The following is a 13,439-nucleotide window of genomic DNA, read 5'->3' on the forward strand; positions in this document are numbered from 1 at the left end:
AGCGACTGCATGGTATGGCCAAAAAATTAATCAGTGAGGACATAATAATTACAATAAGGAGCTAAAATGTTTTAGTCTTTATTTTGTGGCTAATAAGAAGCCATGAAAAGCATCTGTGGAGTTCCCGTCGTGGCTCAGTGGTTAATGAATCCAACCAGGAACCATGAGGTTGCAGGTTCGATCTCTGCCCTTGCTCAGTGGGTTAACGATCCGGCGTTGCCGTGAGCTGTGGTGTAGGTTGCAGACGCGGCTCGGATCCTGCGTTGCTGTGGCTCTGGCGTAGGCCGGTGGCTCCAGCTCCGATTAGACCCCTAGCCTGGGAACCTCCATATGCCGCGGAAGCGGCCCAAGAGATAGCAACAACAACAACAAAAGACAAAAAAAAAAAAAAAAAAAGAAATAATAAAGAGCTAATAAATTGCAAGGAACAACCAAACAAATCAAGGTAAGGTATTCTGCAGAACAACTGGCCTAAGTCTCATCAACAAATCAATGGCATAGGAGTTCCCATCGTGGTGCAGCGGAAATGAATCCAACTAGGAACCATGGGGCTGCAGGTCTGATCCCTGGCCTTGCTCAGTGGGTTAAGGATCCAGTGTTGCTGTGAGCTGTGGTATAGGCCAGCGGCTGCAACTTCGATTGGACCCCTAGCCTGGGAACCTCCATATACTGCAAGTGTGGCCCTGAAAAAGACAAAAAAAAAAAATCAGTGGCATAAAATGTACTAGAGATTAAGAGACTCAAGAGACAGAGCAATCTAATTAATCTGTGTTCCTGAAATGGATATGATTGGACTAACCAGCTATAAATGACTTTTTTTTTTTAATTTTATGGCCACACCCATAGCAAATGGAAGTTTCCAGGCCACCCAAGCCTCCACTGTGGCAGCCAGATCCTTTAACCCACTGCCCCAGGCCAGGGATCGAAACCATACCTCTGCAGCAACCTGAGCAGTTGCAGTCAGATTCTTTTTAGGGCCACACCACCTGCGGCATATGGAGGCTCTCAGGCTAAGGGTTGAATTAGAGCTGTAGCCGTTGATCTACACCACAGCTCATGGCAATGCCAGATCCTTCACCCACTGAGCGAGTCCAAGGATTGGACCTGCATCCTCATGGATATTAGTCAGATTTGTTTCCACCGAGCCACAATGGGAACTCCTGCAGTCAGATTCTTAACCTACTGCATCATAGTGGAAATTCCCATAAATGACATTTTTGAATCAACTGAAGAAATGTGAATGTGGTCTGGGATTCGATAAGATGAAAATATACTGAAATGGAAATAAAGAAATTAGTAACTGGAAAAAAAAACCTAATTATAGAATGATCTCACGTTAGAAAAAAAAAATCTGTTAAAGAAATAAGAAATGATATGGGGGAGTTCCCACTGTGGTTCAGTGGTAATGAACCTGACTGGTATCCCTGAGGATGCACGTTTGATTTCTGGCCTTGCTTAGTGGGTTAAGGATCCAGTATTGCCATGAGCTGCAGTGTAGGTCAAGGATGCGGCTTGGATCTGGCATTGCTGTGGCTGTGGTGTAGGCCAGCAAGTATAGCTCTAATTTGACCCTAGGCTAGGAACTTCCATATGCTGCAGATGCAGCCCTAAAAAGACCTCCCCCAAAAAAGAAGTGATATGGAATTAAGTTTTAACAGTTCTGATCTCCTGTTTTTTCCCTTTTGTTTTTCTGTATTCTAATTTTCTGATACATATTTGCTGCTTCTGTAATAACAGGTTATTAAAGAAATTTAATCATTTTTGTACAAGCAGCTGTCTTGAAGTAATTTATTTTTCAGCCTGTTCTTTGAACTGCAGACTCAAATACCCAACTGCCTACCCACCATCTCTCTTGGAAGTCTAATACACAGCTCAGATCCAACATATGACATTCAGATCACTTCTCCTTTTTTCCTTTTTTGTCTTTTGTACTTTCTCGGGCCGCACCCGCGGCATATGGTGGTTCCCAGGCTAGGGGTCTAAACAGAGCTGTTGCTGCCAGCCTATGCCACAGCCACAGCAACGCCAGATCCGAGCCACGTCTGCGACCTACACCACAGCTCACCGCAATGCTGGATCCTTAACCCACTGAGCAAAGCCAGGGATCAAACCCGCAACCTCGTGGTACCCAGTTGGATTTGCTTCCACTATGCCACGATGGAAACTCCCAGATCTGTTCTTAAGTGACTCCTCCATCTCAATAAATGGCATTCCTTCTGATGGCTTTTTTCAGCCAAATATCTTGAGTCATACTTGACTATCCTATCTTTCCCACTCTATACCCAAACTCACAATGCAGATCTCATTAATGCTACCTTTGAAATATACAGATATAGGAAGTTACAAATGTGCAAAGGAAGAAGGTTAGAATAAACCCTGTAGTGTTGGACTATAACTGGAAGTCTTGGTATGAATTCATAGTTACATATAGGAAACATACAGTGAATAAATGTGTGTACATAACATCTCTTTCCTAAATCTCCCCACTGAAAAGGCCTAGAAGTACTAATATCCCAGACATCTAAGACCTTTTTTTTTTTTTAAGGGTCACACCTGTGGCAAACGGAAGTTCCCAGGCTGGGGGTCAGGGGTGAGGGTGGAATCGAAGCTGCAGCTGCTGGCCTGTGCCACAGCAATGTGGGATCCGAGTTGCATTTGTGACCTACACTGCAGCTTGCACCATTGGCTGGATCTTAACCCACTGAAAGAGACCAGGGATTGAACCTGCATCCTCATGGATAATAGACAGATTCTTAAACCACTGAGCCACAATGGGAACTCCTAGACTTTGTTTCTAAGAGGAACCAGGGCTTCTTGGAAAAACGGCTGATTCCAGACCAGGAAAGAAAGTAGAAGAGCTTAGGAGTTCCTGTCGTGGTTCAGTGGTTAACAAATCCCACTAGGAACCATGAGGTTGCGGGTTCAATCCCCGGCCTTGCTCAGTGGGTTAAGGATCCAGCGTTGCCGTGAGCTGTGGTATAGATTGCAAATTTATAGATATTTTTTACAAGTTACTGGTCTACATTCTTCAAAAATTTCAAGGTCATGAATGATAAAGAAAGACTAAAGAACTGTTTCAGACCAAGGAAAAACAAAAGTACATGACAACTAACTAACACATGACCCTGGACCTTTAAAGACCATTATCGAGATAACTGGCAAAATTCAACCAGGATCTGTGAATTTGAGAGCAGTATTGTATCAATGTTCATTTCCTGATTTGGTAATTGTACAAATGTTACTCAACAACTGTTAAAATGTATAGAATTGTATCTCCCACAAATTCATAAATTGAAGCCCTAATCTCCAATATGGCTGTTTCTGGAGATAAGGTCTATAAGGAGGTAATTAAGGTTAAAAGACAAAAAGGTGACGACCTGATAAGATGACATGAATACCCTTATTAAGAGACATGAGAGAACTCACCCTTCCCCTACACCTTCCTCCACCACATGAGGACACAGTAAGATGGTGGCCATCTACAAGCCAGGAGGAGAACTTTCACCAGAAACTAAACCCTATCAGACATTGATCTTGGTCTTTCCATCCTCCAGAACTGTGAGAAAAAAAATTTCTACTGTTTAAGCCACACAGTTGATGATATTTTGTTATGAAAGCTCAAGCTTATTAATACAACTATATAAAGAAAATAACTATTTTTAGGAAATGGACAGTGAAGTATTAATAGGGCATCACAGGTGTTCCCTTTGTGGCTCAGCAGTAACAAACCCAACTAGTATTCATGAGGATACAGGTTTGATCCCTGGCCTCACTCAGTTGGGTTAAGGATCCAGCATCGCCATGAGCTGCAATGTGTAAGTTACAGATGCAGCTCGGATCTGGCGTCACTGTGGCTGTGGCACAGGCCGGCAACTATAGCTCCAATTCAACACCTAGCCTGGGAACTTCTATATGCCACAGGTGCAGCCCTAAAAAGACAAAAATCACATTTTTTAAAAAAGTTTTGTGTGTGTGTGACTTTTAGTCTTTTCTAGGGCTGCACTCACGGCATATGGAGGTTCCCAGGCTGAGGTTCTAATTGGAGCTGTAGCCGCTGGCCCACACCACAGCCACAGCAACTCGGGATCTGAGCCACACCTCACGGCAATGCTGGATCCTCAACTCACTGAGCGAGGCCAGGGATCGAACCTGCAACCTCATGGTTCCTAGTCGGATTCGTTAACCACTGCACCACGACGGGAACTCCAAAAATTTTTTATATTTTTAAAATTTAAAAAGAAAACAGAACACTGTAAATCAACTATAATAGAAAAAATAAAAATCTTAGAAAAAGAAAGAAAACACCCCTGTGCTACTACATTTTATACTCTTCCTCAATACTGCTGAAACACCTATACTTTTCACTTGGATTTAAAATATCCACTGATAAATATCTCCCCACCAGACCATGAATCCCTTGAGCACAGTGGCTTTGAACCTCAATGCCAACCATTATGGCAGGTAAACAAGTAAGATCTTCTACTGGATAAATGAATACTAACCAAAGCCTCCCTTCTAAAATCATTCTCATCCAGGCCTCATCCTCCCCCTGCTCCAAATTATCTGTTTCTCTCTCTTATCAATTATCCCCAAATGTTTTGGGGACCCCTAGATGACACTAAGCAATAATTTAGGATGTGAAGGAGAATGAACCTTTTACTCCTGTCCCTTATTTATCAAATCCATCTTCTATAAACCTATAATACAGTCTTAAACATTTAACGACCCACCGCCACTGCTCTTTCATAACATTTACTCATTCAAGTTAGCCCTAATTTCACTAAAATGAAAATGCTGGTGAAAAAAGGAACATCAGGAGTTCCTGCTGTGGCTCAGTGGGTTAAGGACCCAACACTGTCTCTGTGAGAATGTGGGTTTGATCCTGGCTTTACTCAGCAGGTTAAGGATCTGGTGTTGCCACAGTTGCAGCACAGGTTTCAGCTGAGGATCATATTCAACTCCTGGCCTGGGAACTTCCATGTGCATTGGGTGTGGCCACAAAAAAAAAAAAAAAAAAAAAAAAAAAGAAAGAAAGATTATTCTTTTATACATTCAAGAGGAAGAGCACAACTACTTTTTCGTCTTTTTGCCATTTCTTGGGCCGCTCCTGCGGCATATGGAGGTTCCCAAGCTAGGGGTCGAATTGGAGCTGTAGCCACTGGCCTGCACCACAGCCACAGCAACTCGGGATCTGAGCTGCATCTGTGACCTACACCACAGCTCATGGCAACGCTGGATCCTTAACCCACTGAGCAAGGCCAGGGATTGAATCCGCAACCTCATGCTTCTTAGTCGGATTCCTTATCCACTGAGCCACGACAGGAACTCCCACAACTACTTATTACTTACATTAATGAAAGGAAATACTATTGTGACTGATCCAAACAAATTAATTCCCAAAACATTTCCACTGTGTATTTAGAGTATATCTTATCAATTCTTTTAACAAATTTACCTTGTTAATTATGTACTTAGGTTTATAACACAATAATCTTTCTAACTCTCCACACCTTGTAGTTCTCGAACAGGTATGAAAGCGATGCTACAAAGATTGGGAAAGGGTAACTTGTGAGAAAACAATGTATTAATCAGAATGTCAGTTGATATTTCCACATCAAGGCCACCACCACCAACAAAGCGTATGTAAAACCAGGAATTGGAAAAGTACATATTTACCAAAAATTTAGAAGAACTAATTTCCATTAAACTTTCATAAAATAGGAGTTCCCGTCGTGGCGCAGTGGTTAACGAATCCGACTAGGAACCATGAGGTTGCGGGTTCTATCCCTGGCCTTGCTCAGTGGGTTAAGGACCTGGCATTGCTGTGAGCTGTGGTATAGGTTGCAGACGCGGCTTGGATCCCACGTTGCTGTGGCTGTGGTGTAGGCTGGCGGCTATAGCTCCGATTCGACCCCTAGCCTGGGAACCTCCATATGCCGCAGGAGCGGCCCTATAAAAGGCAAAAAGACCAAAAAAAAAAAAAAAAAAGCTTTCATAAAATAATGTCAATCAGCTGTGATCTAATAAGTACAGAAAAAATTTCCAAGAAGCAGTATAATATGGCCTGGGGCGGTAGTTCCCAAATGCTCTCTGCTGCCCCTGGTGAAAATTCCATTGGTTTGCAGAGAAATGAGAAAAAATAAGCAACTTATTCTATGAAAGTGAAACATATCCAAGTTAATGGATTGTTCATTATCTTCTTCTTTATGAAATAATGGTAACAATTTAATGTCTTCAATTGGCAATATGAGCAATCCCATTTCAGCACCTTTAGTTTTTATTTTCTTAAATTGATTGGTCCATGTCCAGAAACCACTAGTCCAACAGATCTTCTATGATCGTGACTCACTGTGAACTACCAAAACAAATGAGTGCTTAAATACTTCATCTGCTTACTTTGCTTTTTACAATCAATAATCAGACATGTTTGTGTGGGGAGAATTACTTTCTTTTTTTTTCTTATTGACTTTATTTATTTATTTATTTATTTTGTCTTTTTTGCTATTTCTTGGGCCGCTCCCACAGCATATGGAGGTTCCCAGGCTAGGGGTCGAATCGGAGCTATAGCCGCCAGCCTACACCACAGCCACAGCAACGTGGGATCCAAGCTGCGTCTGCAACCTATACCACAGCTCACAGCAATGCCAGGTCCTTAACCCACTGAGCAAGGGCAGGGATTGAACCCGCAACTTCATGGTTCCTAGTCGGATTCGTTAACCACTGCGCCAAGACAGGAACTCCAGAATTACTTTCTTAAGGTTATATGGACCTATGATCTGTGGATTATAAAAATGCAAGAAGCAGCATTAATGTATAAAGACAGTATTTTATTTACCCCAAGAACTCAGGGGTGGCTCTACCTTAGAAAATTTATCAATATCACACTATATTTACAGAAAAAGTCTTGATAAAATTCTGTGTCTAGGAGTTCCCATTGTGGCGCAGCAGAAAGGAATCCAACTAGGAACCATAAGGTTGTGGGTTCAATCCCTGGCCTCACTTAGTGGGTTAAGAATCTGGCGTTGCAGTGAGCTGTGGTGTGGGTTGCAGATGTGGCTCGGATCCTGCGTTGCTGTGGCTATGGTGCAGCTGTGGCTCCGATTTGACCCCTAGCCTGGGAATCTCCATGTGCTGTGAGTGCAACCCTAAAAAGCAAAAACAAAAAAACTTGTATCCACTGAAGTGGATATTATTAGCAAACAACAATTTCCTTATTAAAAAGGCATCACATAACCTGATAAAGAAGTCTTAAATGCAAAGAGTGAGGTATCATAGGAGGAAGACTATCGTACACATCAGGTCAGTTCTTTCACACTGATCACTAGGGTTCGATACAATTCCAGTCAAAATCCTAAGAAAATATATTAAGGAATTTGACAAGCTGATTTCATTTGATATGGAAGTGCAAAGGCCTAAGAATAAAAATGAAACAATGCAGCCTCCCAGATATCAGGACATCATACAACAGACTATGGAATTCATGCAGGTATAGCCAAATTGGTCATTAGACCCAAACGGAGAGGCCACAAACAGATCTGTTAACTGACATTTATGACATTGCAGATCACTGGGAAAAAGGAAAAGCTATTCATTAAACTAGACAAGGACAACCGTATTTTTGTATAGGAGAAAAATGAAAATGAACTCTATCATGTCATATATAAAAATCAATTCTGAATGGAATAAAGACAAATACAATAGGCTAATAAAAGGCTTTAGCAAAAAATACAGGAGAACACTTTTATGACCACAAAGTAGGGAAAGAATTATTAAACCAGATATGGTGTGCTAACCACAATAAAGTGCGTAAACACAATACATATATATATTTATTATTAAAATTAACTTCACCCAAATTACTCTTCCCTCCTACATGTTTCCACAAAACACAGTGGGTATATCTCTGAAGCCCTTGAAAGTGAAGTTGTATGTCGCTAAACATTGTGTTTGGAGAACTGGCAGTGAGTGCGCAATAAATGTTAAGCTTAAACCTTAAAAAAAAAATTAAGACCACCCCTTCATCAAAAAAACACCATAAAGAGAGTACAAAGACACATCCCAAAAGTGCCCCTGTGGCATAGTGGGTTAAGGATCTGAAGTTGTTACTGCAGTAACTTGGCTTGGGTAGCTGCTGAGGTCAGGGTTTGCTCCCTGGCCCAGGAATTTCTACATGCCGCAGAAACAGCCAGAAAAAAAAATTGTAGTAAAATATATAACATATAACATTTCTTTTTACTGTAAAATAGTGTTCCATTTCAGGGATTTCCAGAGTTTATTTGTTGAAGGGTATTTGGGATTTCTTTGGTTTTGGTAATTATGAATAAAGCCATTATAAACATCTTTTAATAGCATCTTTAAAATAGCAAAACATCATAATTTTGATGAAGTCCAGCTTACAAAAAATACTTTAATGTATTGTGATGTTAGGGTCCTATCTAAGAAATCTTTGCCTATCTCAAGGTCATAAAGACTTTCTCATACATAAAAGCGAAAGACTTGGAGTTCCTGTCGTGGCTCAGCGGTTAATGAATCAGACTAGGAACCATGAGGTTGTGGGTTCAATCCCTGGCCTTGCTCACTGGGTTAAGGGTCTGGCGTTGCCGTAAGCGGTGGTGTAGGTCGCAGATGCGGCTCAGATCCTGCATTTCTGTGGCTCTGGTGTAGGCCAGCAGCTACAGCTCCAATTAGACCCCTAGCCTGGGAACTTCCATATGCCGCAGGTGCGGCCCTGGAAAAAGACAAAAACAAACAAAAAAAAAAAGTGAAAGACTTAAAACTGTCATCCTAAGGACAGGAAGAATAAGGATGTTTTACTCTCACCCTTCTACAACTAGGCATTCTAGCTAGTGCAAAAAGGCAAGAGAAAGAAATAAAAGGCATAAAAAATGGAAAGGAAGCAATTAAACTGTCCTCAGTTGCAGACAACATAATTTGTGAGTGAGTTTAGCAGATTGCAGGATACATAATAGCTAGAAAAAAATTTTTTTAAGCAGTACCACTTATAAGAGCATGAAAAACTTAGGTAGAATTTAGCAAAATATGTGCAAGATCTGCATGCAGGGAAAAAAATATAAAAAATGATCAAAGAAAACCTAAATAAGTGGGGAAATAGATCATACTTATGGAAGACTCAATATTGTTTTTTTTGTTTTGTTTTTTGTCTTTTTGCTATTTCTTGGGCCGCTCCCGCGGCATATGGAGGTTCCCGGGCTAGGGGTCCAATCGGAGCTGTAGCCACCGGCCTACACCAGAGCCACAGCAACGCGGGATCCGAGCCGAGTCTGCAACCTACACTACAGCTCACAGCAACGCCAGATCGTCAACCCACTGAGCAAGGGCAGGGACCGAACCCGCAACCTCATGGTTCCTAGTCGGATTCGTTAACCACTGCGCCACGACGGGAACTCCTCAATATTGTTAAGATGTTAATTCTCCCCCACATTAATGTATAGATTCACCATAGTCCTAATCAAAACCCTTGAATGATTTTTGGAAAAACTCAAGCTGATTCTAAAATTTAAATGGAAAGACAAAAGACCTAGAATAGGCAAAACAATGTGAAAATTCTGTTGCAGGATTTACACTACCTGATTTCAAAATAAGATACAGAAATCAAGGCAATGAGGTATTAGCAAAAGGACAGACAATAGGACAAAACAGAGTTGAGATACAGACTCACATGGTTAACTGATTTTTGACAAAAATAGACAATTCAATGAAGAAAAGACAATTGTTTTTTCTTTTTTTTTTTCTTTCCAGACCATACCCTCAGCAAATGGAAGTTCCCAGGCCAGGGATCTAACCCAAGTCACAGTTGCGGCAACACTGGATCCATAACCCACTGGGCCAGGCTGAGGATTGTGCCACCACAAAGACAATGCTGGACTCTTAACCTCACAGTGAGAACTCCAGAAGCACAATCTTTTCAACAAATGGTACTAAACCAGTTGGACATTCATTAAAAAAAAACAACAAAACAAAACAAAACAATACAAAAAAACTGGATCTCACCTCATACCATTTGTAAGAGTTAGGTCAAGATGCATCATAGGGGTTCCTATTGTGGCGCAGCAGAAATGAACCTGACTAGTGTTCATGAGGATTCAGGTTTGATCCCTGGCCTCACTCAGTGGGTCAAAGATCCAGCATTGCCATGAGCTGTGGTGTAGGTCATAGACGCAGCTCGGATCCCATGTTGCTGTGGCTCTGGCATAGCTCCAATTTGACTGGAGTCTGGGAACTTCCATATGGTGCAGTTGTGGCCCTAAAAGAGAAAAAAGAAAAAGACATTATAGACCTAAATGTAAAACCTAACTACAAAACTTCTAGAAGTTCAATGTCTACAGGATCTGTATTGCTGTCCTTTTTAATTCCTGCTGTTAGTAACTGCATCTGCTTTTTTGTTCCCTTAGTTTGGCTAAAGAGCTGTCAGTTTTATTGATTATAACAAAGTCCTTTTTTTTTTTTTGGGTCTTTTTAGGGCTGTACCAGCAGCATGTGAAGGTCCCAGGCTAGGGGTCAAATCAGAACTGTAGCTGCCAGCCTACACCACAGCCACAGCAATGCCAGATCCAAGCCGCGTCTCTGACCTACCCCACAGCCCACAGCAACACCGGATCCTTAACCCACTGAGCAAGGCCAGGGATCAAACCCACAAGCTCATGGCTTCCAGTTGGATTCATAACCACTGAGCCACAACGGGAACTCCAAGAACTCCTATTTCAAAGTACTTCTGATGGAGTTTTAAATAGGAAACAAATCAGCAGCACATACTGTGAAGTCATGCAGCTGCATCCCTTCAATCCAGCAATTCCTCTCTTACACATCTGCTGTAGGATATAGGTCCAAAACTATCCAAGGCAACATTATGCATCACAGAAAAATAACTGTAATACAGGCTGAATCCTGAATAGTTAGGATCTCTCGAATGTAAATCAGAGATTATTTTTTAATATATTGAGATCTAATGCAGCCTGGCAAAGACATCACTTGGATATGAAAAACAGCCTTGCCTAAAATTTTAAAGATAAAAAACTATTGCAAACTAATAATCACAAAACACACGTTAATAAAAGCCAACACACAGAAGTTCCCTGACTGCCAAGCACTTAAGGACTCCCTGAAGGCCTGGAACTTAAGGTGTTGCTGTGGCTCAATCCATAGGCTGGGGGAACTTCCACATGCTGCAAGTGTAGCCAAAAAAAAAGGGCAAACACACATACATGGTCACACATGTGTGGCTGCTAAACCAGCTTGGGTCTGAGGCCTTTTCAGGTTTTCTAGTTCTTAAGCCAATAAGGGTTAATATTTCAATAGATATTTTCTCCATTTCCTTTAGGCTTTAAAACTATTAATGTAAAGTTGAATGTGTATTTGTAATTTTTAAAAATTTCTTTATAGTTAGTCCTCTTTTATGAACAAACTGGGTAAGCAGAATGTGATATACATATACATATAAACTCATATACACAATGGAATATTATTCAGTCTTTAAAAGGACAGAAACTCTTGACACATGCCATAATATACATAAAACTTGAAGAGACATTATGCTAAGTAAAATAAGCCAGTCACAAAAGGACAAATAGTATATAATTTCTCTTATATATGAAGTACCTAGAGTAGACAAATTCATAGAAACAGAAAGCAGAATGGTGGTTGCTAGGGGCTGAAGGATGGGGAGTTATTGTTTAATGAGTAGTTTCAGTTTGGGAAAATGAAAAGTTATGGAAATGGATGGTGGGATGGTTGCACAACAATGTTAATGTATTTAAGAAATAAATAAGGGAATCCCTGTTGTGCCACAGCGGAAATGAATCCGACTAGTATCCATGAGGATGTAGTTTCTATCCCTGGCCTCGCTCAGTGGTTCAAGGATCCAGCTTTGCCATGAACCTGTGGTACAGGCTGGCAGCTGTAGCTCCAATTTGACCCCTAGTTTAGGAACTTGCACATGCCACACCTGCAGCCCTAAAAAAAAAAAGGAAAGAAAGAAAATAATTTGTTAACAGTGGAATTGGACATATAGAGGAATGTAAAGAATGGATAACTCATTTTTCATTTTATAACACATGCATAGTTTGAATTTTATTTACCATGGACTTTTTCTTTTTCTTGGCCAGCTTGAGGTATGTGGAAAATACCTGGCCAGGGACTGAACCCAAGCCACAGTTTTGGCCTGTGCCACACCTGCAGCAATGCCAGATCCTTCACCAGCTGCACTGCAAAGGAACTTCCTTTACCATGTACTTTTATAATATAGTAGTTTAAAAAACAAACTAGTTGGAATTTCCATCATGGCTCAGTGGTTAGTGAACCCAACTAGCATCCATGAGAATAAGGGTTTGATCCCTGGCCTTGCTCAGTGGGTTAAGGATCCAGCGTTGCCGTGAACTGTGGTGTAGGTCGGGGAGACGGCACAGATTGAGCGTTGCTGTGGCTGTGGTATAGACTGGCAGCTACAGCTCCAATTTGACCCCTAACCTGGGAACCTCCATATGTGGCTGGTGCAGCCCCTAAAAAGACCAAAAAACCCAAAAAACAAAAAAAACCTAGTTAATGGCTACCTCATATAGTGAAATGACTCGTTTAAAAATACCCTTCCCGGAGTTCCCATCGTGGCTCAGTGATTAATGAATCCAACCAGGAACCATGAGGTCGAGGGTTCAATCTCCAGCCTCGCTCAGTGGGTTAAGGATCCAGCGTTTCTATGAGCTGTGGTGTAGGTCGCAGACGCGGCTTGGACGTGGCATTGCTGTGGCTATGGCGTAGGCTGAAGGCTACATTTCCAATTAGACCCCTAGCCTGGGAACCTCCGTATGCCACGGAAGCGGCCTTAGAAAAGACAAAAAGACAAAAAAATAAAATTAAATAAATAAATAAAAATACTCTTCCCTCAACTGCATAATCCATCATAGCTACCGTCTCACCTTCCTTCCTCATTCAAATATTTGGAACTGTCTACTACAATGGCCAGATGTCTCTCCATGTCCTCAGCTATGATTATTTATTTTAAGAAAAGATATATAAGTTATTTGATATTAAACATATTTTTTAAAATATACAACTTATTAGCTAACAATCTTCTACAGTTTTTCTTTTTTTTTTTTTTTATTTACTCCTCCCTTATTCTCACTTTTCTTTCAATGAATATAACTATGGACACAGGGATTTTTTTTTTGCTTTTTTTGCTTTTTAGCATTGCACCCACAGCAAATGGAGGTTCCCAGGCTAGGGGTTGAATCAGAATTGTAGCTGCCAGTCTGCACCACAGCCAAAGCAACCTGGGATCCGAGCTGCATATGCAACCTATACCACAGCTCTTGGCAATGCCAGATCCTTAACCCATTGAGCAAGGCCAGGGATGGAATCTGTGTCCTCATTTCTGCTGAACCACGACGGGAACTCCAGCCTGAGAACTTCTATATGCTCATTTCTGC

The 13,439-nt window shown here is 41.3% G+C and overlaps 1 protein-coding gene across 17 annotated transcripts in view; it reads right to left on the minus strand.

Annotated features, from left to right (window-relative positions):
* The window catches only part of RPRD2 (regulation of nuclear pre-mRNA domain containing 2), a 96,947-nt gene that overhangs the window by 60,350 nt on the left and 23,158 nt on the right, over window positions 1–13,439 (minus strand). The window lies entirely within an intron of this gene.

This window comes from Sus scrofa, chromosome 4 (assembly GCF_054392235.1).
Source record: "Sus scrofa isolate SSC_HxYL_T2T_F1_AM1 chromosome 4, Sscrofa_HxYL_maternal_Yorkshire_Landrace_v2.0, whole genome shotgun sequence".
In the NCBI taxonomy this organism is placed as follows: Eukaryota; Metazoa; Chordata; class Mammalia; order Artiodactyla; family Suidae; genus Sus; species Sus scrofa.